Here is a 26,704-nt window from a genome sequence, read left to right as displayed (position 1 = left end):
CTTTCCCTGTAACTTAGGTGCTGAAACCCAGCTAACATTCTAGTAAATCTCCTCTGTACTCTCTCTATTTTGCTGACATCTTTCCTATAATTCAGTGACCAGAACTGTACACAATAATCCAGATTTGGCCTCACCAATGCCTTGTACAATTTTAACATTACATCTCAACTCCTATACTCAATGCTCTGATTTATAAAGGCCAGCATACAAAAAGCTTTCTTCACCACCCTATCCACATGAGATTCCACCTTCAGGGAACTATGCACCATTATTCCTAGATCACTCTGTTCTACTGCATTCCTTAATGCCCTACCATTTACCATGTATGTCCTATTTTGATTATTCCTACCAAAATGTAGCACCTCACACTTATCAGCATTAAACTCCATCTGCCATCTTTCAGCCCACTCTTCTAACTGGCCTAAATCTCTCTGCAAGCTTTGAAAACCTACTTCATTATCCACAACGCCACCTATCTTAGTATCATCTGCATACTTACTAATCCAATTTACCACCCCACCATCCAGATCGTTAATGTATATGACAAACAACATTGGACCCAGTACAGATCCCTGAGGCACACCACTAGTCACCGGCCTCCAACCTGACAAATAGTTATCCACCACTACTCTCTGGCATCTCCCATCCAGCCACTGTTGAATCCATTTTACTACTTCAATATTAATACCTAACGATTGAACCTTCCTAACTAACTTTCCGTGCGGAACCTTGTCAAAGGCCTTACTGAAGTCCATATAGACAACATCCACTGCTTTACCCTCGTCAACTTTCTTCATAACCTCTTCAAAAAATTCAATAAGATTTGTCAAACATGACCTTCCACGCACAAATCCATGTTGACTGTTCCTAATCAGACCCTGTCTATCCAGATAATTATATATACCATCTCTAAGAATACTTTCCATTAATTTACCCACCACTGACGTCAAACTTACAGGCCGATAATTGCTAGATAACTGCTCCTTCTCTCATTGGTACCTCTATGTATTGCTGCAAAAAACTATCCTGCACACATTTTACAAACCCCAAACCATCCAGCCCGTTTACAGAATGGGCTTTTCAGTCTATGTGTGGAAAATTAAAATTTCCCACAATCACAACCTTGTGCTTACTAGAAATATCTGCTATCTCCTTACAAATTTGCTCCACCAATTCTTGCTCTCCATTAGGTGGTCTATAATACACCCCTATAAGTGTTACTACACCTTTCCCATTCCTCAATTCCACCCAAATAGTCTCCCTAGATGAGCCCTCTAATCTATCCTGCCAAAGCACCGCTGTAATATTTTCTCTGACAAGCAATGTAACACCTCCCCCTCTTGTCTCTCTGATTCTATCACACCTGAAGCAACGAAATCCAGGAATAATTAGTTGCCAATCACACCCCTCCTGCAACCATGTTTCACTAATAGCTACAAAATCATATTTCCAGGTATCAATCCATGCTGTAAGCTCATCCACCTTTCTTACAATGCTCCTAGCATTAAAATAAATGTGTTTAAGAAATTCTCCACCTCTTACTCACTGTTTATCCCTAATGGTGCAAACAACTTTACTATCTTCTTTTACTTCCGTCTCCCCTACATCTTCGGTCTGAGCGCTCCCCTTCTCTATCACCTGCCTATCCTCCCTCACACACTGTCTACTAGCTTTCTCTATTTGTGAACTAAACTCCTCTCTCCTAGACTCTTCAATTTGATTCCCACCCCCCCCCCCCAACCATTCTAGTTTAAAGTCTCCCCACTAGCCTTAGAAAATCTCCCCACCAGGATATTGGTCCCCCTAGGATTCAAGTGCAACCTGTCCTTTTTGTACAGGTCACACCTGCCCCAAAAAAGGTCCCAATGATCCAGAAATCAGAATCCCTGCCCCCTGCTCCAATCCCTCAGCCACGCATTTATCCTCCACCTCATTCCATTCCTACTCTCACTGTCACGTGGCACAGGCAGTAATCCCGAGATTACTACTTTTGCGATCCTTCTTCTCAACTGCCTTCCTAACCCCCTATATTCTCCTTTCAGGACCTCTTCCCTTTTCCTACCTATGTCATTGGTACCTATAAGTACCACGATCTCTGGCTCCTCACCCTCCCACTTCAGGATATCTTGGACGCGATCAGAAACATCCCGGACCCTGGCACCAGGGAGGCAAACTACCATCCAGGTATCCTGACTGCGTCCACAGAATCGCCTCACTGACCCCCTAACTATCGAGTCCCCTATTACCACTGCCTTCCTCTTCCTTTCCCTGCCCTTCTGAGCCACAGGGCCAGACTCTGTGTCGGAGGCACGACCACAGTTGCTTCCCCCAGGTAGGCTGTCCCCCCCAACAGTACCCAAACCAGGGGTGCTCATTGTCAAGTGGTACAGGCACTGGGGTACTCTCTAGTACCTGACTCTTCCCCTTCCCTCTCCTAACCGTGACCCACCTGTCTGCCTCCCGTGGCCCCGGTGTGACCACCTGCCTGTAACTCCTCTCCATCACCTCCTCGCTCTCCCTGACCAGACGAAGGTCATTGAGCTGCATCTCCAGTTCCCTAACATGGTCCCTTAGGAGCCACAGCTCGGTGCACCTGGCAGATACATATGTCCGGGAGGCTAGGAGACTCCAGGACCTCCCACATTCGACACTGAGAACAACAAGCTGCCCTCACACTCATAATTCCCCTTTTCCTCAAATAACAGGAAAAATTGAAAACTAAATCTACCTTGCCTTGCCGGTTTCCGCCTAACCCCATTAAGCCAAAGCCCTTAAGCCTTCACTCTGCTCCCGGCTCACTCCACAGCCCGCTGTATAAGGCTGTGTTCCTTTTAAATCTTCTGCGCTTCACTGCCCGACGTCACACGCCTGCACAGACCCGCCTCTCTTAACCCTGATGAGAAGAAAAAATCAAAATGCCTCCCACAGTACTCCCGTTCTGATTCTCAGACTTCCTTCTCCAAATCACCCCCTACTTGTCACAATGTGACTCCATCACCCCCTACTGGTCACAATGTAAGTCTATCACCCCCTACTGGTTACAATGTAACTATCACCCCCTACTAGTCACAATGTAACTCTATCACCCCCTACTGGTCACAATGTGACTCCATCACCCTCTACTGGTTACAATGTAACTCTATCACCCCCTACTGGTCACAATGTAACTCTATCACCCCCTACTGGTTACAATGTAACTATCACCCCCTACTAGTCACAATGTGACTCCATCACCCCCTACTGGTTACAATGTAACTCTATCACCCCCTACTGGTCACAATGTAACTCTATCACCCCCTACTGGTCACAATGTGACTCCATCACCCCCTACTGGTCACAATGTAACTCTATCACCCCCTACTGGTTACAATGTAACTCTATCACCCCCTACTGGTCACAATGTGACTCCATCACCCCCTACTGGTTACAATGTAACTCTATCACCCCTACTGGTCACAATATAACTCTATCACCCCCTACTTGTCACAATGTGACTCCATCACCCCCTACTAGTTACAATGTAACTCTATCACCCCCTACTTGTCACAATGTGACTCCATCACCGCCTACTGGTCACAATGTGACTCCATCACCCCCTACTGGTTACAATGTAACTCTATCACCCGCTACTGGTCAAATGTGATTCCATCACTCCCTACTGGTCACAATGTGACTATCATTCACAACTGGTCATAATGTGACTCTATCACCTCCTATGTACAGAGCCAAATTCCAGTCAGTACTGTAATTAAAGCTTTCTATACTCTTTGATAAGAGTTTATATAAATGGTACATACACCATGCTGCATTCAGTGTGCCTATCACAAAATGTAATTAATCCAATGTGGATTTTATATACTGGCATTCTGAGTGGAATCTAAAAACCACATGGTTTATTGCTGAGATTTATATTCTGTTCATACTGAATTTATGCACAGACGTTAATATGGACAGGAACAGGTTAGCTCCTTATTTAGAACGTGCTTACTAAACATTCCAGGAACCTCCCAGAGAGTTCAAACCCTGAGCAGTGCAAGGATCTTAATAATATTGACAGTACCAGAGACATATTAATAGAACTGAAACTTGGCAGATCCCTTCACGCTACTGCATGTAGCCTGTCTCATCCAGGGTCAGGGTCAATTGAGAATTTAGTTTGGTTACCAGGCGGCATACTCGCCGGGGACGTTGCATATGGAATTTGGGAAGTGCCAGTTGTCCAAGACAAGTACATGACGGTGAGTGCTGTGGTTTTGCACATTGTTCATTCACAAACATTGAATTTGAGAGATTTTTAAGACAGGCACTTAAATATGCAAAGTCCAGAAGGAGATAGACCTAGGCAAACAGGATTGCACAGAAAACAAAATGCTCAGTGTGGATATGCTGTTCCAATGGGCCAGTTTCTGTGCCATACAACTCTATGACACTATGATCCCAATCCAAATCCTATTGGGTGCAAGCCCACAAATCAAAACCTGCTCAACTTAGCAAAACCATTGACAACCAAATAACTGCTAAAAAAAAACATTGCATTTTTTGAGGCTGCAACTTTGTCAACTAAAAGTGAAGGCACACACCAGTCACTCACCAAGATCTCTGCCTAATAATTTTGGTGAGAATCTGTTCAGCTGCTGAATGCATCAATGGTCAATCATGCAATGATCAGAATGGGTAGCGGTAGGTTCAGAATTACGTTCATGAAGTTTAAGGTTGATGTGCTAGATGGGGTGGGAATCACATGTAAATGGGATTCAGTAAGGGTAGGGGTCAGGGGACATGTATAATCAAGATTGGTGTCCCATGGGGACAGCCACATCAATTCAGTAAGTCTATTTAGATTTTCTTGCAGTTTTGTAGTGTTATGGAGAGCTGACTCCTGTGTTCTGAATCACAAGCCCATGTTCATAACTAGCTGTCCAATCATGAGATCAGTATCAATGCTGCTTTTCTCAAGGTCCCAATCATTTCCAGGAACACATGCAACATGAACCCCAAAGTCCCCCAAAACAAGTCCAAGATTCCTCCACTTTCCTGTGACAGCAGCTAGTGAGAGGGAGAGGAAGACCAGTCAAATGCAGGCAGATGGTTCTGAACACCCACCAGTCCTCTGCTCTCATCCTCATCAACTTCAATCTTGCTCGATGCCTCAATTAGAGAAAAGCAATGGAGTCAATCATGGGCTCGTATCCTGTCTCCAGACTTCCAGGCCTCCAAGATGCACACCCCACTCAAAAGCTCAAAAAAACTCCCTCGGAGACAGCAATGCATCAAATCTTTCAACCAGTCCAAAACCATGCCATCAGAATGTAAATTGTAGGTTCTGATTATAGCAGAATCATATTTGCAGGAAGAAGTAAAAGAAGTAGCTTTGTGAACTGTCTGGAGGGCGTCACCAGTGGTCGGGCTGTTTGTTGGTGCCACCTTGCAAAGTTAATCCCTGGCCAAATAGGTAATACAATGGACAATAATTCTCTTGGTGCTCGTCTGTGTTACATCACACACCCAACCACACCAGCTTCCGGAGTTTAGATGCTTTAACTCTCCAGAATATGGTTAGCTGGCGTAGCCCCTTTAAAGATTCAGGACCTTTCCACTAATTGACAATTGACTATTTAAAGATTACCTGAATGGAATCTCAGTGCTCAATCGTAAGCCTACCAGTGATATCGCCTAGTGTTTGTTTTGTGCTTAGTTTGTGATCCAGTTTGATACGTGTCTCAATCCTTGCTTCAGATACTCCAGCATTTAGGTTCAAACCATTCTTATCAAGAACTCTTGTCATAGACTGTACAACTTTATTTCTTCCCCCACTTATTCTTTACACTCAGCGCATGGCCTGTGCTTGACATCCCAGTTTACAACTGCAAAAGGCTTCAATCACACTGAAAACTTTTGAAATCCTGAATGATTCTGCAGAAAACCTTTTCTATATCTTCAATGTGATGCTAGAGTTCATCAACTGAAAATAATCTTTGTGATTACATCTGTAAAGAGAACTCTAAGTTCAGCTTGTTAGTGAAGTTCTCCCTTTCTAGCATCCATCTTGTTCACTGATTAATTCATGGCCTCCATCAACACAATCAGTTGCACTATCATTCATTCTTCTAGATGTAAAGCAAAGAATGTCAAAGAACTCCTTTGGCTTGGACTTCTCTATGGAATATTTATTCAATGTGGTCACCTGATACCATCCAGTGCCAAGGGACTGCGTCAAAAGCACCAGGACTCACATTCCACTAGTGCCTCTGGTGACCTTAGTCCACTTGATCCTTACTGGTGGGTCCTGTGCACCTTAAGCAGCGGGTCCACTAGCTTATTGGCTGCCAGACCTCAAAAATCTTTTAATGTCTCTGTGCATTCTCAAACATTTAAAACACTGACCTCTTTTAGCCTGTTACTATTATCAACTCTGTTTCTACACTTCTGAGTGTCTGCTTCCTGCAAACTTCTCAATCGATTCCTCGAATACATAATGAATATGAAAAAACTGCAGATGCTTGAAATCAGAAAATGCTGGAAGCACTCAGTGTATGCGGGGAGAGAAATAGTTATCCTATCATTACACCTCCATGTCCAAGTGCAGAAAGAACAGTGATTCAAACATCACCTAGGGGGAAGTGATAACTACCCTTTAATCTCTGTCCCTTAGCTAACCCTGTGTTCATACTATCATTGCCCCTTTAATCCAGTGGGTGTTGGCTTTTATTAATGGAATGTATCAAATTGTTGTTTAAGTCACTGAGTCACCAAAGGAAACTATAACCTGCAGCCTGGGAATCTCACCGAGTGGAGATTGTGTGTAGTATCAAACATTGAAAGGTGTATGACCTCAGCAAGTTAAACAACCAAGAAATCATGATTTAATGAAGTAAGTTTAAAGAGGAATTGCCAGAAACAAGCCTTTTGGCTGATCATGTCCAAATCAGTCCTCAGGTACCCATATCTATCACTGCATTTATTGCTACTTAGTCCATTAGCCTACTCTGCCCTTGTGCACAGCTATCTAAATCGTAAATATTGTGAGAGTCTGTGCTGCTCTCTCAGGCAGTTCCAGATTCCAGCCTTTTCCTGAATGAAAAAGTCTTTGTTAGAACATCTCTAAACCTCTTACTTATTACTCTAAAGCTATGCCCTCATATTTTAGAAACCTCTGCAGCAGGCAAATGCTTCCTACCATCTACCCTATCTATGCCTTCATAACTTTGTATCATCTCCTTCCTGTGAGGAGAGCCTCCCAAATGCACCAGCTTCTGGAACTTAGACGCTCTAACTCGCCAGAGTACAGATAGCTGGTGTGGTTCAGGACGGTTCCAGTAATTGGTAATCATGTTTTGGCCAAGTATCGAGTATTTAAGGACCACCTGAACTGGGGTTTGGTGCTCAATAGTAAGCCTAATGGTGATATGGTCTAGTGTTTGTTTTGTGCTCAGATCCAGTATGATGCTGTGCCTCGATACTCCAGCAATTGGGTCCAAACCATCCTTGTCAAGGAGTCTCATCACAGTATGATTGATCCAACATGGAACCAGTGGGGTATCAGGGCCAGCTCAGTGAGAAAATTTCCACACAGAGCCTGGAGAGACATGACCTCCGAGTCGGTGTGTGCCAACTATTACAGGGAGGAAGCCAAAATTGCTCGGGTGAGGTTGTTGGTGGCTCCGCAGAGCCAGACCATCTTCCAACCCCAGAGAGATCTGATGGTGACTCAGATTCTTGCCACAGCTTCCTTGTCCAATGCTCATCAGTATTTGAACTCCAGCTGTCCTGGTTCCCCTTTGGAGCACAGCAAGGTGACTCCATTATCCCTCTTCTGACTGGACAAGCCCTGGCCTGGGCCATTGCACATTGGGGATGTAGGTCAGAGATTTGCTCAGATTCGGAGCCACCATGAGGAAGGTGTTTTGTCACCCTGACAGAGCCAGCTGAACCTCGGACCACCTGATAGATTTGATGGGGGACAGGGGTGAAGTCAGCAGTCAAATATGCGATCGCATTTCTGACCTTGGCCCATGAGAGTGGGTGAAATGGAGGCCTTGGCCACACTATACCACCACGTAGATGAGGTGAACTAAAGGAAACTCTCCTCTTGGGAGAGCCAGCAGAGAACTTTGAGGTTCTCATCGACCAGTCCCTCTGTCTCAATAATCATCTGGCAGAGTGAAAGTTGGGCCACTTCAGGAGGTCGAGGAGAGCCCCTCCTTATGCATTGCAGTTCCACTCCTCAACCTCGGACTAGGACCACCCATCACACGCTCGAGATCCAGTTGAACCCACACAGGTCAGTGGTACTAGTATCTCCGCTGATGAGATGTCCCAGCATTGGAGTCAAAGTTGCTGCTTCTACTGCGGAAAAAGCAGGTCACTTACGGGCCAAATGTGCGAAGCTGCAGCCATCTGGAGAACTATTAAGACTATCCAGTGTCAGAAGGACTGGGATGGTAGCCATCACTAGGCCCAACCCCATGGAGCAAACACGAGGAAATCTGCAAATGCTTGAAATTCAAACAACATACACAAAATGCTGATGGAACACAGCAGGCCAGGCAGCATCTATAGGGAGAAGCGCTGTTTCAGGCCGAGACCCTTCATCAGGACTCTCCATCCCATGGAGTCTGGTTTTGTTCTGAAGTAAGAACTTGAGGCAGTTGAAGGTTTTTGTGGACTCTGGGGCAATGGGTATTCCTGGATTTAGGAACTGCCTATTGGTTCAACATTCCACTGCGAAAGCTGAGACCCAGGCCATGCCCACAACTGTCTTAGACAGCTGCTCACTAGGCTCCCGGCAGATCCAGCAACAGATTGAGGAGTTGCAGATGAGGTGAGGGGATCATGTGGAAGACAGTAGTCTCTATATTACTGACTCTCCACTCATACTCCTGATCCTTGGGCACCCTTGGTTGCCCCAGCACAACCCATCCGTGGACTGGAGAACATAGAATAGTACAGCACATTACAGGCCCTTCGGCCCACAATGTTGTGCCGACCCTCAAAAACTGCCTCCCATATAACCTCCCACCTTAAATTCCTCCATATACCTGTCTAGTAGTCTCTTAAACTTCACTGGTGTATCTGCCTCCATCACTGACTCAGGCAGTGCATTCCACGCACCAACTACTCTCTGAGTGAAAAAACCTTCCTCTAATATCCCCCTTGAACTTCCCTCCCCTTACCTTAAAGCCATGTCCTCTTGTACTGAGCAGTGGTACCCTGGGGAAGAGGCGCTGGCTGTCCACTCTGTCTATTCCTCTTAATATCTTCTACACCTCTATCATGTCTCCTCTCATCCTCCTTCTCTCCAAAGAGTAAAGCCCTAGCTCCCTTAATCTCTGATCATAATCCACACTCTCTAAACCAGGCAGCATCCTGGTAAATCTCCTCTGTACCCTTTCCAATGCTTCCACATCCTTCCTATACTGAGGCGACCAGAACTGGACACAGAACTCCAAGTGTGGCCTAACTAGAGTTTTATAGAGCTGCATCATTACATCGTGTCTCTTAAACTCTATTCCTTGACTTATGAAAACTAACACCCCATAAGCTTTCTTAACTACCCTATCTACCTATGCGGCAACTTTCAGGGATCTGTGGACATGTACCCCCAGATCCCTCTGCTCCTCTACACTGCCAAATATCCTGCCATTTACTTTGTACTCTGCCTTGGAGTTTGTCCTTCCAAAATATAACATCTCACACTTCTCCGGGTTGAACTCCATCTGCCACTTCTCAGCCCACTTCTGCATCCTATCAATGTCTCTCTGCAATCTTCGACAATCCTCTACACTATCTACACCACCACCAACCTTTGTGTCGTCTGCAAACTTGCCAACCCACCCTTCTACCCCCACACCAGGTCGTTAATAAAAATCACAAGTAGAGGTCCCAGAACAGATCCTTGTGGGACACCACTAGTCACCACTAGAGAGGGGAGAGTCTTTGCTTGGTCCAGTCATTGTAAAAAGGTTTATTTACAGTGTGGTGTTCCAACACCCAGACTCTCCCATGACTAATGACCGGTAAGGGAACAGCTTTCAGTGCGAGGAAACCTGAGACCTTCTGGAGACCTAGTCCTGCCGTCAAGAGTTGAAAGGCCTGTCCCAACACTCTCTGATTAGAATTCCACAGGAACCAGAGACAGGGAATCTCTGGTTCAGGAGAGTCCTAAGGAGATGCCCAAGCAGTTCTGTCTATAAGGACTTGGAGGAGGTCTTCAGCAAAGGAAAAGCCTTTGTAACTTTTCCAGTCCAATTACTTCCTTCCTGGTGATTAGCACAAGGCTTTACAATACAGGAGACACAGGTTCAATTCCTGCCACTGCCTGTAAGGAGTTTCTACGTTCTCCCTATAATTGCATGGGTTTCCTCCAGGTGCTCTGGTTTCCTCACACAGTCCAAGGACATACCAGTTAATGAACGTTAATTGGTCATTGGGCTGGGTGGCGTGACTCGGGGGGGGGGGGAGGCAAAGGGGCCTATTTCATGCAGTATCTCAAAGAATAGAAAGAATGGCAATATTGATGAGATGCGATTGAAATTTGCATTCACTTCTAATGACACAAAACTGACAAGGAGCAGTAAATGTTTGAAAAGTACCCTCACCATTAAATGCTTGTAGTGCTGATCTAGTATTTTGAGAAACAGAAACGTTAAAATAATAGGGTATAAGCCACTGACAGGTTTATAGCATTGATTTAACAGATGACTGTTAAAAAAAAGATGACAATTATGGATAACTCTGAACATCCTCTACATAGCACCATCCAGAGACAGAGAAGCAGTTTCAGCGACAGGTTACTATCGATGCAATGCTCCTCAGACAGGATGAAGAGGTCAATACTCCCCAATGCCATTAGGCTTTACAATTCTACCGCCAGGACTTAAGAACTTTTTAAAAGCTATTATTAATGCTTTTTGAGACGGTGATTTAGATGCATATCATATTTTTTTACTGAGTTAAGTATTGTATGTAATTAGTTTTGCTACAACAAGTGTATGGGACATTGGAAAAAAAGTTGAATTTCCCCATGGGGATGAATAAAGTATCTATCTATCTATCTATCTATCTATCTATCTATCTATCTATCTATTTCCTGCTCATAGTCTTCACCGTCTTTTTTGCTTTATGTCTTGGTGATAATCTAAAGATTACTTGTGACCATCAGTAATGCGGAATTAATTCTGAAAAAAACAGTTGTGTGACATTCAAAAGGCATTTTAGTGTTTGGCTTAGATGGCACAGGAGAAATCTGAAGAGTAGTGTTTCATGTTTGACAAATTTTATTGAATTTTTTGAAGAGGTTACGAGGAAAGTTGACAAGGGTAAAGCAGTGGATGTTGTCTATATGGACTTCAGTAAGGCCTTTGACAAGGTTCCGCACGGAAAGTTAGTTAGGAAGGTTCAATCGTTAGGTATTAATATTGCAGTAGTAAAATGGATTCAACAGTGGCTGAATGGGAGATGCCAGAGAGTAATGGTGGATAACTGTTTGTCAGGTTGGAGGCCGGTGACTAGTGGTGTGCCTCAGGGATTTGCATTGGGTCCAATGTTGTTTGTCATATACATTAATGATCTGGATGATGGGGTGGTGAATTGAATTAGTAAGTATGCAGATGATACTAAGGTAGGTGGCATTGTGGATAATGAAGTAGGTTTTCGAAGCTTGCAGAGAGATTTAGGCCAGTTAGAAGAGTGGGCTGAACGATGGCAGATGGAGTTTAATGCTGATAAGTGTGAGGTGCTACATTTTGGTAGGAATAATCCAATTAGGACATACATGGTAAATGGTAGGGTATTGAAGAATGCAGTAGAACAGAGTGATCTAGGAATAATGGTGCATAGTTTCCTGAAGGTGGAATCTCATGTGGATAGGGTGGTGAAGAAAGCTTTTTGTATTCTGGCCTTTATAAATCAGAGCATTGAGTATAGGAGTTGGGATGTAATGTCAAAATTGTACAAGGCATTGGTAAGGCCAAATTTGGAGTATTGTGTACAGTTCTGGTCACTGAATTATAGGAAAGATGTCAACAAAATAGAGAGAGTACAGAAAAGATTTACTGGAATGTTACCTGGGTTTCAGCACTTAAGTTACAGAGAAAGGCTGAACAAGTTAGGTCTTTATTCTTTGGAGTGTAGAAGGTTGAGGGGGGACTTGATAGAGGTATTTAAAATAATAAGGGGGATAGATCGAGTTGACATGGATAGGCTTTTTCCATTGAGAGTAGAGGAGATTCAAACAAGAGGACATGATTTGAGAGTTAGGGGGTAAAAGTTTAAGGGTAACACGAGGAGGAATTTCTTTACTCAGAGAGTGGTAGCTGTGTGGAATGAGCTTCCAGTAGAAGTGGTAGAGGCAGGTTCGGTATTGTAATTTAAAGTAAAATTGGATAGGTATATGGACAGGAAAGGAATGGAGGGTTATGGGCTGAGTGTGGGCCAGTGGGACTAGGTGAGTGTAAGCGTCGGCATGGTCTAGAAGGGCCGAGATGGCCTGTTTCCATGCTGTAATTGTTATATGGTTATAGCATCATCTCACCAGAGTGACAGATCAGTGTGCTGGGGTTCATCAGATTGACCATGTAAATGTCATGCCTGCAAGCTCAAGTCAGAGTTGAACATGCAGCAATGATACAACCCTGGAGCATCTGGACAGCAAAGATGTGAACATCAGGATGCTCTTTATCGATTACAGTTCAGCATTTAATACCATCATTTCCTCAAAACTAATCAGTAACTTCCAAGACCTGGACATCTCCCTCACAGTCTCCATCAGTATTGGTGCACTACCAGGATGTGTATTTAGCCCCTTGCTCTACTCACTTTACACCTATGATGGCTAACTACAGCTCCAACACCATATTTGACACCAAGTTTGCTGATGACACCACTGTTGTGAGCTGTATACAACAGCTAAAGGTGGTGATACAGAAAGGAGATTGAAAATTTGGCTGAGTAGTATAATAACAACAACCTTTTACTCAATGTCAATAAGATGAAGAAACTGATAGTAGACTTCAGGAGATGGAAACCAGAGGTCCATGAGCTAGTAATCATCGGAGAATCAGAGGTGGAGAGGGTCAGTAACTTTAAATTCCTGGATGTCGCTATCTCAGAGGACCTATCCTGGAACCATCATATAAATATAATTGCAAAGAAAGCACAACAGCACCTCTACTTCCTCAGGAGATTTGGCATGTCATCAAAACCCTTGGCAAACATCTATAGATGTGTGGTGGAAAGTGTGCTGACTGGCTGCATTACTGCCTGGTATGGGAACACCAATGCGTGCTGAACACATCTGATCTCAGGTCCTCCAGTGGGGGCACGCGTCTCGGTTTGCCTGCCACCCCGGAAGTAATCGAACCCTGGCACTTCTGAGAAGACATTTTTGGTGGCCCTCCATGGAGGCAGACACCCGCTCGTACGTCGCGGCATGTCCCACTTGTGCCCGGGGGAAGGCCTCTCATCGGCCGCCTACAGGATTGCTTCGCCCCCTGCCTGTTCCTGGCCAACCATGGTCGCACATCGCCCTGGACTTCATCACAGGTCTGCCCAAATCCCGCGGAAATACGACCATTCTCACCGTGGTAGACAGATTTTCTAAGGCTGTGCATTTTGTAGGCCTACTTAAACTCCCCTCGGCCCAGGAGATCGCTGACCTCCTTGTCCGCCACGTCTTCCGTCTCCACGGAATCCCCGCCGACGTCGTTTCGGACCGAGGTCCCCAGTTCATCTCCAAGGTGTGGAGAGCATTCTGCCGAGCTTTGGGTGCATCAGTCAGCCTATCATCCGGTTTCCACCCCCAGACTAATGGACAGACGGAGGGGATTAACCAGAACCTGGAAGCAACGTTGCGTTGTGTGACCGAAAACAACCCGGACACCTGGAGCGACCGACTCCCGTGGGTCGAGTACGCTCACAACTCCCTCGTGAGTTCAGCTGTAGGAAAGTCCCTGTTCGAGAGCTCACGTTCGAGTACCAGCCCCCGTTGTTTCCCGCGCAGGAAGCAGAGATTGCGGTACCATCCGTCTGCGATCATATCGACCGGTGCCGCAGGATGGGAGCAGACACGTGCGGCCCTAGCCCGTTCAGCAGATCGCTACAAGGAGACAGCCGACCGACACCGGACCCCGGCACCGGAGTACCAACCTGGGCAGTTGGTATGGCTGTCCTCCAAAGACATTCCGCTCAAGAATGAGCACAGAAAACTCACTCCTCGCTTCCTAGGTCCGTTCAGGGTCGAACGGGTTATCAATCCTATGGCGGTCCAACTGAAGATACCAAGTTCCCTACGCATCCACCCTACCTTCCATGTTTCCCAAGTTAAACCAGTCTCGGTCAGCCCCTTGTGTCCACCGCCCGATACTCCCCCACCAGCCCGAATCATTGACAACCATCCAGCTTACACCGTCCGACGACTATTGGATGTACGCCGAAGGGGCAAAGGGTTCCAGTACTTGGTGGATTGGGAAGGGTACGGTCCTGAGGAGCATTCCTGGGTTCCCCGCTCCTTTATCTTGGACCCTTCCCTCATCCCGGACTTTTATCAAGACCATCCCGACAAGCCGGGAAAGTCGCCGGGAGGCTCCCCTTGAGGAGGGGGTACTGCCATGGTCCTGGCTGGCATTTCCCACCTTTTCCCTGTCCTCCCTAATTGGTCCTTAATCCCCACACTTGATTCCCAATCTTTCCCAATTCCTCTCAATCACCAGCACCTGGTTTCCATTAGCCACCAGAGGATAAGATTCCGACACCTCTGGTCAGCCCTTGCCAGATCGTTGGTTGACTCTCAGAGAGTGAGGAACCTTGCTCCAAGTCTTCAACCCTGTATCTCTTCGTAAACCAAGTCTCCCAGGTCCTGACTCAGCCTGGTCCCGATTCTACACTCGCTATGGAGATTCTGCCTCCTGATCCTGCCTCCACGTCGGAGTCCTGCACACATCGCTGTCACACTCTGCTTTGTACTGGCCACCTCCCCTCTGTCCTTACAGACCAGATGAACCCGAAGCATTGATTGTCCATTTCCCTCCATAGATGCTGCTTCACCCAGCCTTTTCTCCCTGTTCTTCAGCAGTTTGTTTATTGCTAGAGGCTCAGCCACAACCTCCCAGTAAACTGTATTTCCAATGTGGTACAGAGGACTGAGAAATTGTAATATTACACTTTCGTTAAACAAAGGCTAAATCCAGCAAACTGGCAATTTAATATTGATAGTGCGGAAAACTGTAGAAATGCTCATCAAGGAGACAATAAAGAGTCATTTACACAACAGTGAATTGATCAGGGAAACCAGCATATTTTTTTGTTAAAGACAAATTGCACCTAAACTAACTTGATGGACCTTTTCAGAAAGTAAAAAGAAAGTAGATGAAGTAAACCAGGTTTAAGTGTTAATGGACTTCCAAAGCTGGTTGATGAAATAATCCATCATTAGAGTGAAATACATGGAACAAAGGGGGTTGTGACAAAATATTTGAAAATCATCTAGAACTGAGAAGCAGAGGAGGAGAGAGAGGTTGCTTCCTTTTGGGCAGGAGTTGTTGATGGACCAGTATTAAGATTCCAAAAAACAAGATTCAAAAACTTTATTATCATTCTAACCGTACATCAGCTCTGCAAGGCAGAATGAGACAACGTTTCCCAGGGCAGTGCATAACAAACGCAACACTAAATAATAAACATAACAATAAATAGTAAAACACAACAGCCACATGTCAGTTAAAACCAAGTTATAAGTGTCCAGTGCAAGTTAAAAGTATCCAAAGCAGAGTCAGGTAGAGCAGCTATTTAGCAGTCTGACTGCCTGTGGGAGAAAGCTGTTTAGTAGCCTTGTGGTTTTAGTTTTGATGCTCCTGTAATGTTTACCTGATGGCAGAAGAACAAACAGTTCATGGAGAGGGTCTTTAATGATGTACCGTGTCTTCTGGAGGCATCGACTCTGAAAGAGGTCTTGGACAGAAGGTAGGGAGAACCCAATAACCTTCTCTGCTCCCCTAACCACCCTCTGCAAGGCTTTTTTGTCAGCAGCACTGCAGCTGGAGTACCAGGTTGTGATGCAAAAGGTCAGCACACTCTCAACCACGCCTCTGTAGAATGTAGTTAAGATGTTAGTGGGGAGTGATGCTTGTTTAAGCTTCGTCAGAAAGTGCAATCTCTGCTGGGCTCGTTTCACAATCCCAGTGGTGTTCCTGGACCAGGTGAGATTGTCGGAGATCTGCACCCCAAGGAACTTGATATTTTCCACTCTCTCCACTGTGGAGCCGCTGATGTTGAGGGGTGTGTGCTCAGGCTGAGACCGTCTGAAATCGACAATCATCTCCTTGGTTTTGGTGACATTAAGCATCAAGTTGTCATCACTGCACCAGCTCTATAGGTGTTTGACCTCCTCCCTCTACATTGTTTCATCATTTTTGCTGATGAGTCCCACCACTGTGGTATCATCAGCAAATTTAATGGTCAGATTCCCCTTGAATCTGGCTGCACAGTCATGTGTTAGCAGCGTAAACAGCAATGGGCTAAGCACACAGCCTTGCAGGGATCCAGTGCTCAGTGTGATGGAGTCAGAGATGTTCCCGCCAACACGGACTGACTGTGGTCTCTCTGTCAAGAAATCCAGAATCCAGCGACACATGGCAGTGTTAAGGCCAAGCAAGGACAGTTTCTCCACTAATCTCTGTGGGATGATGGTATTGAACGCTGAACTGAAATCAATGTACAGGATTCTGGCGTAAGTGTCTTTATTGTCCAAGTGAGAGAGAACTGTGTGCAGTGTGGTGGATATTGCGTCCTTCGTAGAGCGGTTTGGACGATAAGCAAACTGTAGACTATCCAGCGATGAGGGGAGGCTGGCTGTGATATGAGGCTTGACAAGCCGTTCAAAACATTTCATCACTATGGGGGTCAGGACAATGGGATGGTAATCACTCAGACAGGCTACAACTGATTTCTTTGCTACAGGGATGATTGTGGAGGTTTTGAAGCATCTGGGGGCAATGGTTTGACTAAGGGAGATGTTGAAATGTCTATCAGGACATCTGCTAATACATCAGCACATTCCTTGAGCACACGTCCAGGGATGTTGTCGGGACCTCCCGCTTTTCGTGGGTTAACCCTGGCAAGGGTCCTCCGTGTGTGCTCTGAATCAATGATTGGAGCCGGCTGGTCAGATGGTAAGAAGGGACTGGCTCTCCCCATTGCTGTAGTGTTTGATGCTTTGAAGTGTGCAAAGAATTTGTTAAGCCTGTTAGGAAGAGAGGCATCGCTGTCATCAGTTTTTTCCCTGATCTCGTATCTGTCAGAGCTTTAATTCCCTGCCACATCTGTCTGGTGTCACCTGTGTCACAGAAGTGTCCATGTATTTTGCCTGCGTAGGCCCTTTTCACTTTTCTGATCCCTAGTGAAAGTGCAGACCTGGCTGAGCGAGGCACACTCCTGTCCCCTGATCTGTAGGCTGTGTCATGGGCCTTCAGTAGTGAACACACCTTTGTTGTCATCCATGGCTTTTTATAACCACGTGCGGTGCAGGTTTTCATCACAGTGATATCCTCCGTGCATTTGACTATGTAGCTGATTACTGCCTCCGCATACTCCTCAATGTCTATATGGTCATCATAGGAGGCTGCTGTTTTGAATATGTCCCAGTCTGTGTGCAAAAAACAGTCTTGTAGTGCTGAGGCTGCTCCTTTTGGCCAGACCCTTATCTGCCTTTTCTCTGCTCTCACATGTTTAAGCAGTGGTTTATATGCTGGTGTTAACATGACACATATGTGGTCAGAGTGGCCAAGATGGGGGCGGGGGACTGCTTTGTATGCCTGTGGGGTGTTTGTATAAACCAAGTCCAGTGTGTTGTCTCCCCGGTTTTGAAATCCACATATTGCAGGAATTTGGGGAACACAGTCTTTAAGCTGGTGTGGTTAAAGTCCCCAGCTGTCAGGATGTGTAGTCAGTAGCTCACTGATGGCTTCATGTAGGCCTCCCAGTGCTTCGTTAGCATTAGCCTCGGCATTGGCACTGGGAGCTACGTAAACAGCTGCCACAAGCATGATGGTGAATTCCCTCGGCAGATAGAACGGCCGGCATTTCACAATGAGAAACTCAGCCAGCGGTGAGCAGTGTTTAGCAGCTACTGTAGCGTTCACACTGATGCACCATCAATAACTCACTCTGAGACATAAAGGCGAGATATCGGCTTTTATTGACTGGAAGAAGGAACAAGCAGTGAGTGACCAATATACTACATCCTGGAGACAGAGAGGCCGGGCTCAGACCTCCATCGGCTTTATACCGGGGTCTATGGGAGGAGCCACAGAGCAGTCATCAGGGGGCGTGTCCAGACAGGTATATGTAGTTCACCACACACACACCAGTCTTTGTTGATGTAGATACACAGATCCCCTCCCCGGCTCTTACTGGAGCTAGCTGCCTCTCTGTCCGCACGAAACGATGTCATTCCCTCTAGCTGTATCGCCGCTTCCGGTATGTTATCGTGGAGCCAGGATTCCGTTAAGCCATACACACAGCAGTCTTTAAATTCCTTGCGTGTTTCTCTCAGCAGACACAGCTCATCCAGCTTGTTGTCGATGGAGCGGACATTTGAGAGCAGGAAGGATGGTACCGCTGGCCTGGTGGAGTTGGCTTTTAGCCTAGCATGGATGCCGGCCCTCTTACCCCTCCTCTGTCTTCTCTCACAGCGCTTTCGCTTCCTCCTCCCTCGGGAAGCAGCCGGCGTGGTAGCAGATAGTGGTCCGTAGTGGAGTAAACTGTCCAAGAACTCGTCAGTTTTACCGACATAGTATGCCCTGATGTTAACGAGCATATTCCGACTGTATGTTATGTGTCTAGGACAAACAGAACAAACACTAGATATACTTACCACTCCCCGAGGGCTGCTGTGTCCATGCGCGCCGCCATCTTTCTCCATAATCTTAATGACTTTGATGTACAGAGCACAATTCCTCAGCAGCAGATAGCACAAAACTTGGGTATAGAGTAAAAGGTGAGAACAGCATAGACGTCAAGAGGCTAGAGACAGAGTGGCTGATGAAATTCCTGATTGACTCTGCCTCCACTGTCCTTCTTGGCAATAAATTGCAGATCACAAACATTCTGTGTAAGAATGTTTTCCCCCCAAAGGCTCATCCTCTGGCTTTAGTTTGTTATTGAAAGTCTGTATTACTGGGCTCTAAAAGCATTAATCACTGGGAACAACTTCCTTCTGTTGACCCACCTGTGCAGCTCTGCCTCATCTCCTTCCAAACTGCAGTGTTTCTGTCAGTAACAACATCAGTAGAATGGGTGTATGAAAACTGGCCTGCCCAGGAGGTTGACTGTAATAGAAAGCTGAATAATCAAATAATCCTAAAAAACTTCGTGAGCTCATTTACTTGAGTTGAAGCTGGTACCAATGTAACTGCATGGTTTATTGATAGAGCAGTGCATTAGGTTTAAAATTCCTCTCAGTGATAAGAATTGCGATAAGAAGAAGCACAGTGATAAAAACTCAAACTATCAGCCTCAGGTTGTATTGAATAGCAACAGGTTTTGTTTTGCAGAATTTCCTCATTTGTACTGACCATTGAATCTTTTACAGAGTCGTCTGATAGTGCAGTGAGCAGCCAAGAAAAATCAGGTAATTAAGTTTAGTGCTGAAGTCACCTGGCCTTTTACCAGTACACTTGCTTAGCAACACTGCAGCCAGCACATATTTGCATGTATTTGGTACAAGTTTCACACTCGTAGAAGCACAGGGTAAAAGCATGAGAAAGGGTGGAAGATGCAGGCTATCCTACATGTGGACAGCTCCTTATATTCAACAAGGCGCTGTCTCCTTTACACCCAACATACAGAGTCCCACCCCACACCTTTTCAACTGTTCACATATGGTGGAACGAAAAACAGAATCTGGATTGAAAACAAATACAAATATATTTCAATTCTTGTTAACTTGAGTTAACTGACATAATGCAAGTAAAAGCTTTGAGAATGAGGTCTATAACATAGTAAAGATATTTAAAATACAATTATCGCAAATATAATGTGGCAGCTTCTCTTTGAAAGGTTAGAAATGCTTATTTTACTTGCAAATCTGCTAATGCCGGCTTTAGCTAATGAAATCAAAACAGAAACTTCTGGAACTACTCAACAGGTCAGGCAGCATCTGCAGAAGGGGAACTAAGTTAACAGTTCAGGTTGAAGACCTTTCAATAGAATCCAAGCATAATTATAATGTTCAAAAGGTATTTGGGCAGATTGGGCAGAAGGTTGCTCATGACTAGACTGAACTCCTGCCTCAGCAAGGACTTGAACCCACTGCAATTTGCCTATCGCCCCAATAGGTTAATGACAGACACAATCTCAATGGCTCTCTACATGGCTTTAGACCACCTGGACAAAACAAACACCTACATCAGGATGATGTTCATTGACTATAGCTCAACATTTAATGCCATCATTCCCACAATCCTGATTGAGAAGTTGCAAAATCTGGGCCTCTGTACCTCCCTCTGCAATTGGATCCTCTTCTTCCTAAAAGAAGACAACAGTATGTGTAGATTGGTGATAACATATCCTCTTCACTGACGATCAACGCTAGCGCACTTCAGGGGTGTGTGCTTAGCCCACTTCTCTACTCTCTATATACATATGACTGTGTGGCTAGGCATAGCCCAAATACCATCTATGAATTTGCTGATGATACAACCATTGTTGGTAGAATCTCAGGTGGTGATGAGAGAGTGTACAGGAGTGAGATATGCCAACTAGTGGAATGGTGCTGCAGCAATGACCTGACACCCAATGTCAGGAAGACAAAAGAGCTGATTGTGGACTTCAGAAAGGGTAAGATGAAGGAACACATACCAATCCTCATAGAGTGATCAGAAGTGGAGAGAGTGAGCAGCTTCAAGTTCCTCGGTGTCAAGATCTCTGAGGATCTAACCTGGTCTCGACATATCGATGTAGTTATAAAGAAGGCAAGACAGCGGCTATACTTTATTAGGAGTTTGAAGCGATTTGGCATGTCAACAAATACACTCAAAAACTTCTATAGTTGTACTGTGGAGAGCATTCTGACTGGCTGCATCACTGTCTGGTATGGAGGGGCTACTGCACAGGATTGAAAGAAGCTGCAGATGTTGTAAATCTAGTCAGCTCCATCTTGGGTACTAGCCGACAAAGTACCCAGGACATTTTCAGGGAGCAGTGTCTGAGAAAGGCAGCATCCATTATTATAGACCTCCAGCACGCAGGTCATGCCCTGTTCTCACTGTTACCATCAGGTAGGAGGTACAGAAGCCTGAAGGCACACAGTCAGCAATTCAGGAACAGCTTCTTCCCCTCTGCCATCCGATTCTAATTTCACGTTACATGCCAGTAAACCTGATTCTGGGAAAGGCTTGCAGGGAGAAACAAGCATCCACTGGACGAATTCAGTGGATTGGGCAGCTTTTGTAGAAGCAAAGGAAATGTTCACATTTCATTTCAAAATCATGCATCAGGACTGAGAGTGGAAAGAGAAGACCATAAGACCAAGAGAAAGGAGCACAATTAGGCCATTAAGTCCATAAAGTCTGTTCTGCCATTTTATCATGGCTCATTCATTCTCCCTCTTAATCTCATTCTCCTGCCTTCTTCCTGTAACCTTTCACACCCTGATTACTCAAGAACCTATCAACCTTCCCCCTTAAATACACCCAATAGCCTGACCTCAACAACAGCTTGTGGCAATGAATTCCACAGATTCACTACTCTCTGACAAAAGAAATTCTTCCTCATCTCCATTCAAAATGGATGTCTCTCTATTCTGAGGCTGTGCCTTCTGATCCTAGACTCACCACTAGAGGATACATCATCTCCACATCCACTCCATCTAGACCTTTCAACATTTGCAGGGTATCAATGAGATATCCCCTCATCTGAGTTCCAGTGAGTACAGGTTAAGAGATATCAAACACTGCTCATATAACAAGCCTTTCATTCCTGGAATCATTCTTATGAACCTCCTCTGAATTCTCTCCAATATCAGCAGATCCTTTCTTAAATAATGGCCCCAAGATTGCTCACAGTACTCCAGTGAGGCCTTATAAAGCTTCAGCAATACATCCTTGTAACTATATTCTCATCCTTGTGAAATAAATGTTAATATTGCATTTGCCTTCCTCACCACCAACACAATCTGCAAGTTGACCCTTGAGGAATCCTGTTCGAGCTTGCCCAGGTCCCTTTGCACCTCAAATTTGTAAATTTTCTGCCTATTTAGAAGATAGGTTACACTTTTGTTCCTTCTGCCAAAAACAATGACCATACACTGCCCAACTCCATATTCCTTCTTTGCCCATTCTCCTAATCTATCTAAGTCTTTCTGCAGCCTTCCTGCTTCCTCAGAGCTACCTGCCTTTCCACCTATATTTGTATTGTCTGCAAACTTGGCCAAAAAAAGCATTAATTCCATCTTCCAAATCATATAATGTTAAAAGAAGTGGTCCCAACACCAACCCCTGTGGCTCATCATTAGTCCCTGACAGCTAACCAGAAAAGGCTCCTGTTATTCAAACTCTTTGCTTCCTGCCAATTAGCTAATGCACCATCCATTCTAGTATCTTTACTGTAATTCATGGTCTCCAATATTGTTACATTTAGTGTACATTCCACCTCAGGCCAATGTCAAACAGGCTCTTGATTATCTGAGTAATGGGATCAACAGCACAGCCTAATGCCTTCACCAGCACTTTGGGGATTTGAATCAGGCCAGCTTGAAAAAAGTCACTAAATAATTACAATCAACAAATCACAAACGAGAAAATCTGCAGATGTTGGAAATCTAAGCAACACACACAAAATGCTGGAGGAACTCAGCAGGCCAGGCAACATCTATGGAAAAAAGTACAGTTGACATTTCAGACTGAGAGTGCCAAAGGGTCCTGGCCCAAAACATCAACTGTACTTTTTTCCATAGATGTTGCCTGGTCTGCTGAGTTCCTCCAGCATTTTGTGTGTGTTACCATCAACACATCACTTGTGGTACCAGAGGAAACAACACATGGACCACTGTTACGTCACCATAAAGAATGCCTGCTGTGCTATCACACACCCACACTTGGGAAAATCTGATCACGTGGCTGTACTTCTACTCCCTGAGTATAGGCAGAGACTGAAGACTGCAGCACCAGCAGTGAGGACCAAGAAGGTATGGACAAGGGAAGCACAGGAGTGCCTACAGGACTGCTTTGAATGGTAGATTGGACTGTATTCAGGGATTCATCTTCGAATCTGGTTGAGTATACTGTAGTTGTTACTGACTTCATTAAAACCTGTGTGGATGAGTGTGTGCCTATGAAAACTTGCTATACATTCCAAAATCAAAAGCCGTGGATGAACCAGGAGGTATGTTGTCTGCTAGGGGCTAGATCTGAGGCATTTAAGTCTGCTGACCCAGGTCTGTACAAGAATACCACGTATGACTTGCGGAGGGTCTCAGCCTGGAACCAGGTATTCCAAGAGCGAAGAAACAATCCTGAGTGAGGTTGGAGGTGACATTGGATCCACGTCAATTCTGGCAGGGTTTGCAGGACATTACTTCCTACAAAGTGAAACACAATAGCATGAATGTCAGCAATGCTTCACTACCAGGTGAACTCAACACCTTCTACACCTGCTTTGAAAGGGAGAATATAACTATAGCCGTGAAGATCCCTGCTGTTATCTCAGTCTCGGAGTACGATGTCAGGCTGTCTTTCACTCTCTCACTGCTATGATCAGAAGTTCCCACCTGCTTCAAAAAGGCAACAATTATACCAGTACCTAAGAAGAATAATGTGAGCTGCCTTAATGACTATCGCCTGGTAGCACTCACATCTTCAGTGATGAAATGCTTTGAGAGGTTGGTCATGGCTAGACTGAATTCCTACCAGCAAGGACCCGGACCCATTGCAATTTGCCTATCACCACAATAAGTCAATGGCAGACGCAATGCAATCTCAATGGCTCTTCACACAGCCTTACCTCACCTGGACAATACAAATACCAATGCCAAGATTCTGTTCATTGACTATAGCTCAGTATTTAACATCATCATTCCCACAATCTTGATCAATAAACTATAGAACCTATGCGTCTCTACTGCCTTCTGCACTGGATCCTCAACTTCCTTACTGGAAGACCACAATCTGTGTGGACTGGTGATAATATCTCCTCCTCACTGATGATCAATGCTGGTGCACCTCAGGAGTGTGTGCTTAGCCCATTGCTCTATTCTCTATACCCATGACTATGTGGCTAGGCACAGGTCAAATGCCATCTATAAATTTGCTGATGATGCACCCGTTGTTGGTAGTATCTCAGATGGAGATGAGAGGACGTACAGGAGCAAAATATACCAGCTAGTTGAGTGGTGTCACAGCAACAACCTTGCACTCAATGTCAGTAAGACAAAAGATCTGATTGTGGACTTCAGAAAGGATAAAATGAGAGAACATGAACCAGGGATCAGAAGTGGAGAAAGTGAATAATTAAAGTTCGTGGGTATCAAGTTCTCTGAGGATCCCAACGTATCAATGCAACTATAAAGACAGCAAGACAGTGGCCACATTTTATTAGGAATTTGAATGCTGGATCAAAATTTCTTGGAAAGTAGAACCAGGGTGACCTCATAGAAGTTTGCAAAATCATATGGGGTATGGATAAGGTTATGATCATAGTCTTTTCCCAAGCGTTGGGAAGTCCAAAATTAGAGGATTCAGAGATAGAATAAGAGGGGAAAGGTTTAAAAGAGACTTGAGAGGTAATGTCTATGCACAGAGGGCAATGAGTACCTGGAATGAGCTGCCAGTAGAAGTGGTGCAATTGAAACACTTCAGAGTTTTTGGGTAGGTACACGAAGGGGAGGAGCTTGGAGGGTTATGGGCCAACCGAGCCTAACAGGGAGGATGCAGTGGTCTTCAGGGGCCAAACAGCCAATATCTTTATGTCACAAAACTGATTTGCTGAAGTGCTTTAAGGAACTGAGTAACTGAAGATAAGTTTAAACCCTTTACAGGAAAGCAATCTCAAAGAATGGAATCTACCTTGTACCCTACACCAAGAGGTAAGAGAAATCTGTGGTATGAATTGGGCTTCCTTACCTTGTGAATTCTGCAGAGATGATTAGGCAGAATTAGATAGAATTTTCAAAAAATCATGTGAACTTACTGTGTCCTAACAAACTCAATGAAGGCAAACTGAACTGCAGAATACTGTCACACACACAAAATGCTGGTGGAACGCAGCAGGCCAGGCAGCATCTATAGGAAGAAGCACTGTCAACTTCAGACCAAGACCCTTCGTCCTGAAACGTCGACAGTGCTTCTTCCTATAGATGCTGCCTGGCCTGCTGCGTTCCACCAGCATTTTGTGTGTGTTGCTTGAATTTCCAGCATCTGCAGATTTCCTCATGTTTGCAGAATACTGTAATATGTTAACTTAATAACAGTAGGATATTGTGCTCAGTAGCTGTAGCTTTGTTAATGCTGTTGATGGTACCTCCCATTCCAAATATGGCCTAACCAGTAGTAAAAACTGATCCCATCAAAAACAGATAAGAAAGCCAGAAATACATCAGTGCGAGACATACATCGTAATATATTGATTCACAAATAGCTCTGCATCAATATTGCAACACTTGCACCCTCACTTTTAAGGGATAAAATTAGGAGCCATTGAGAGCCCTGGGTGTGTTAATGGGCCTGGTCCTTTGAAGCTTTCATCTACAATCTTCCGAATCCAAGAATACAGAGAATGCTGGATTCTCACTGAGTCAGGCAGCATCTATGAAGGAAGGAACATAGTTAGTCTTCAGGTTGGTGACATCATTGTCCAATATCATGTGGTCAATGACTTATCAAATCAATATTTCAAAATGTAATGAAGTTATCCTGACAGACATTGAAGAATGTTCTGCTTGGAAATTTTATAAACTGAAGGACAATCTTTGAGGTAGGTTAAAATGTTACAGAAACTTCAAAAATATTGATCATATACTCTGGATCTGAAACTATATTTTAATGATGTGGAGATGAAGCTCAGTTAGAATAGACATTTTGGCTTTCTTTTCATGCCATATTGTGTCACAAAACTCATGCAGACAAAGCTCAAAGAACCAACTAACAGATAATGATTGGAATGTTTTACAGGAACACAACCACGGAGACCAGAAACGGCCCCGTTTCCCAGACCGAGAAGTAAGAAAGATCATTGTAGGCTTCCCCACACTGTGAATAAATTGCACAGCATAGGATGCAAAAGGGAATTGTACAGAACACATAAAACATGTTGAGAGTTCAGACTTATATATCTGTTAAGTGTTAAGCATTGAACTAACTCGCCAAATATTGATAACTGAATTTGAAACCTATGAAACTACTTTCTGCAAATGCATCTTCAAGGAAAAAAAGGCACAATTGGAAGTAAATTGAATTTCTGTCCTCATCTAAGTCAAACTTCACTAAAAGGAAAATTCAGCTGAGCCAGGGGAAGAGTAGTGGGTCTGATGAGTCGAGCATGGTGTCAGTTATGGAATGTCAATAAAAGTGGGATATCACAGTATCTTCTGAGAGCAGAACAAGGTGGTGTACATTCTGAATTGAATGGTTATTCAAGTAACAAAGGGAAACTTCAAAATACAATTCCAAACTCACTGGAGTTGTTCCCAAACTAGTGAAGTTTAAGAGACTACTAG

At 44.7% G+C, this 26,704-nt stretch overlaps 1 long non-coding RNA gene across 1 annotated transcript; it reads left to right on the top strand.

Moving 5' to 3' along the window:
* Positions 1–4,137: 4,137 nt before the first annotated feature.
* LOC140723554 (uncharacterized) lies at positions 4,138–26,228 on the top strand. The gene is made up of 4 exons (XR_012097922.1): positions 4,138–4,238; positions 19,586–19,624; positions 25,028–25,075; positions 26,160–26,228. It is a non-coding gene; the product is annotated as an uncharacterized lncRNA (long non-coding RNA).
* The last annotated feature ends 476 nt before the right edge of the window (positions 26,229–26,704 follow it).

This window comes from Hemitrygon akajei, chromosome 3 (assembly GCF_048418815.1).
Source record: "Hemitrygon akajei chromosome 3, sHemAka1.3, whole genome shotgun sequence".
Classification (NCBI taxonomy): Eukaryota; Metazoa; Chordata; class Chondrichthyes; order Myliobatiformes; family Dasyatidae; genus Hemitrygon; species Hemitrygon akajei.
This window is presented reverse-complemented; position numbering and strand designations above follow the sequence as displayed.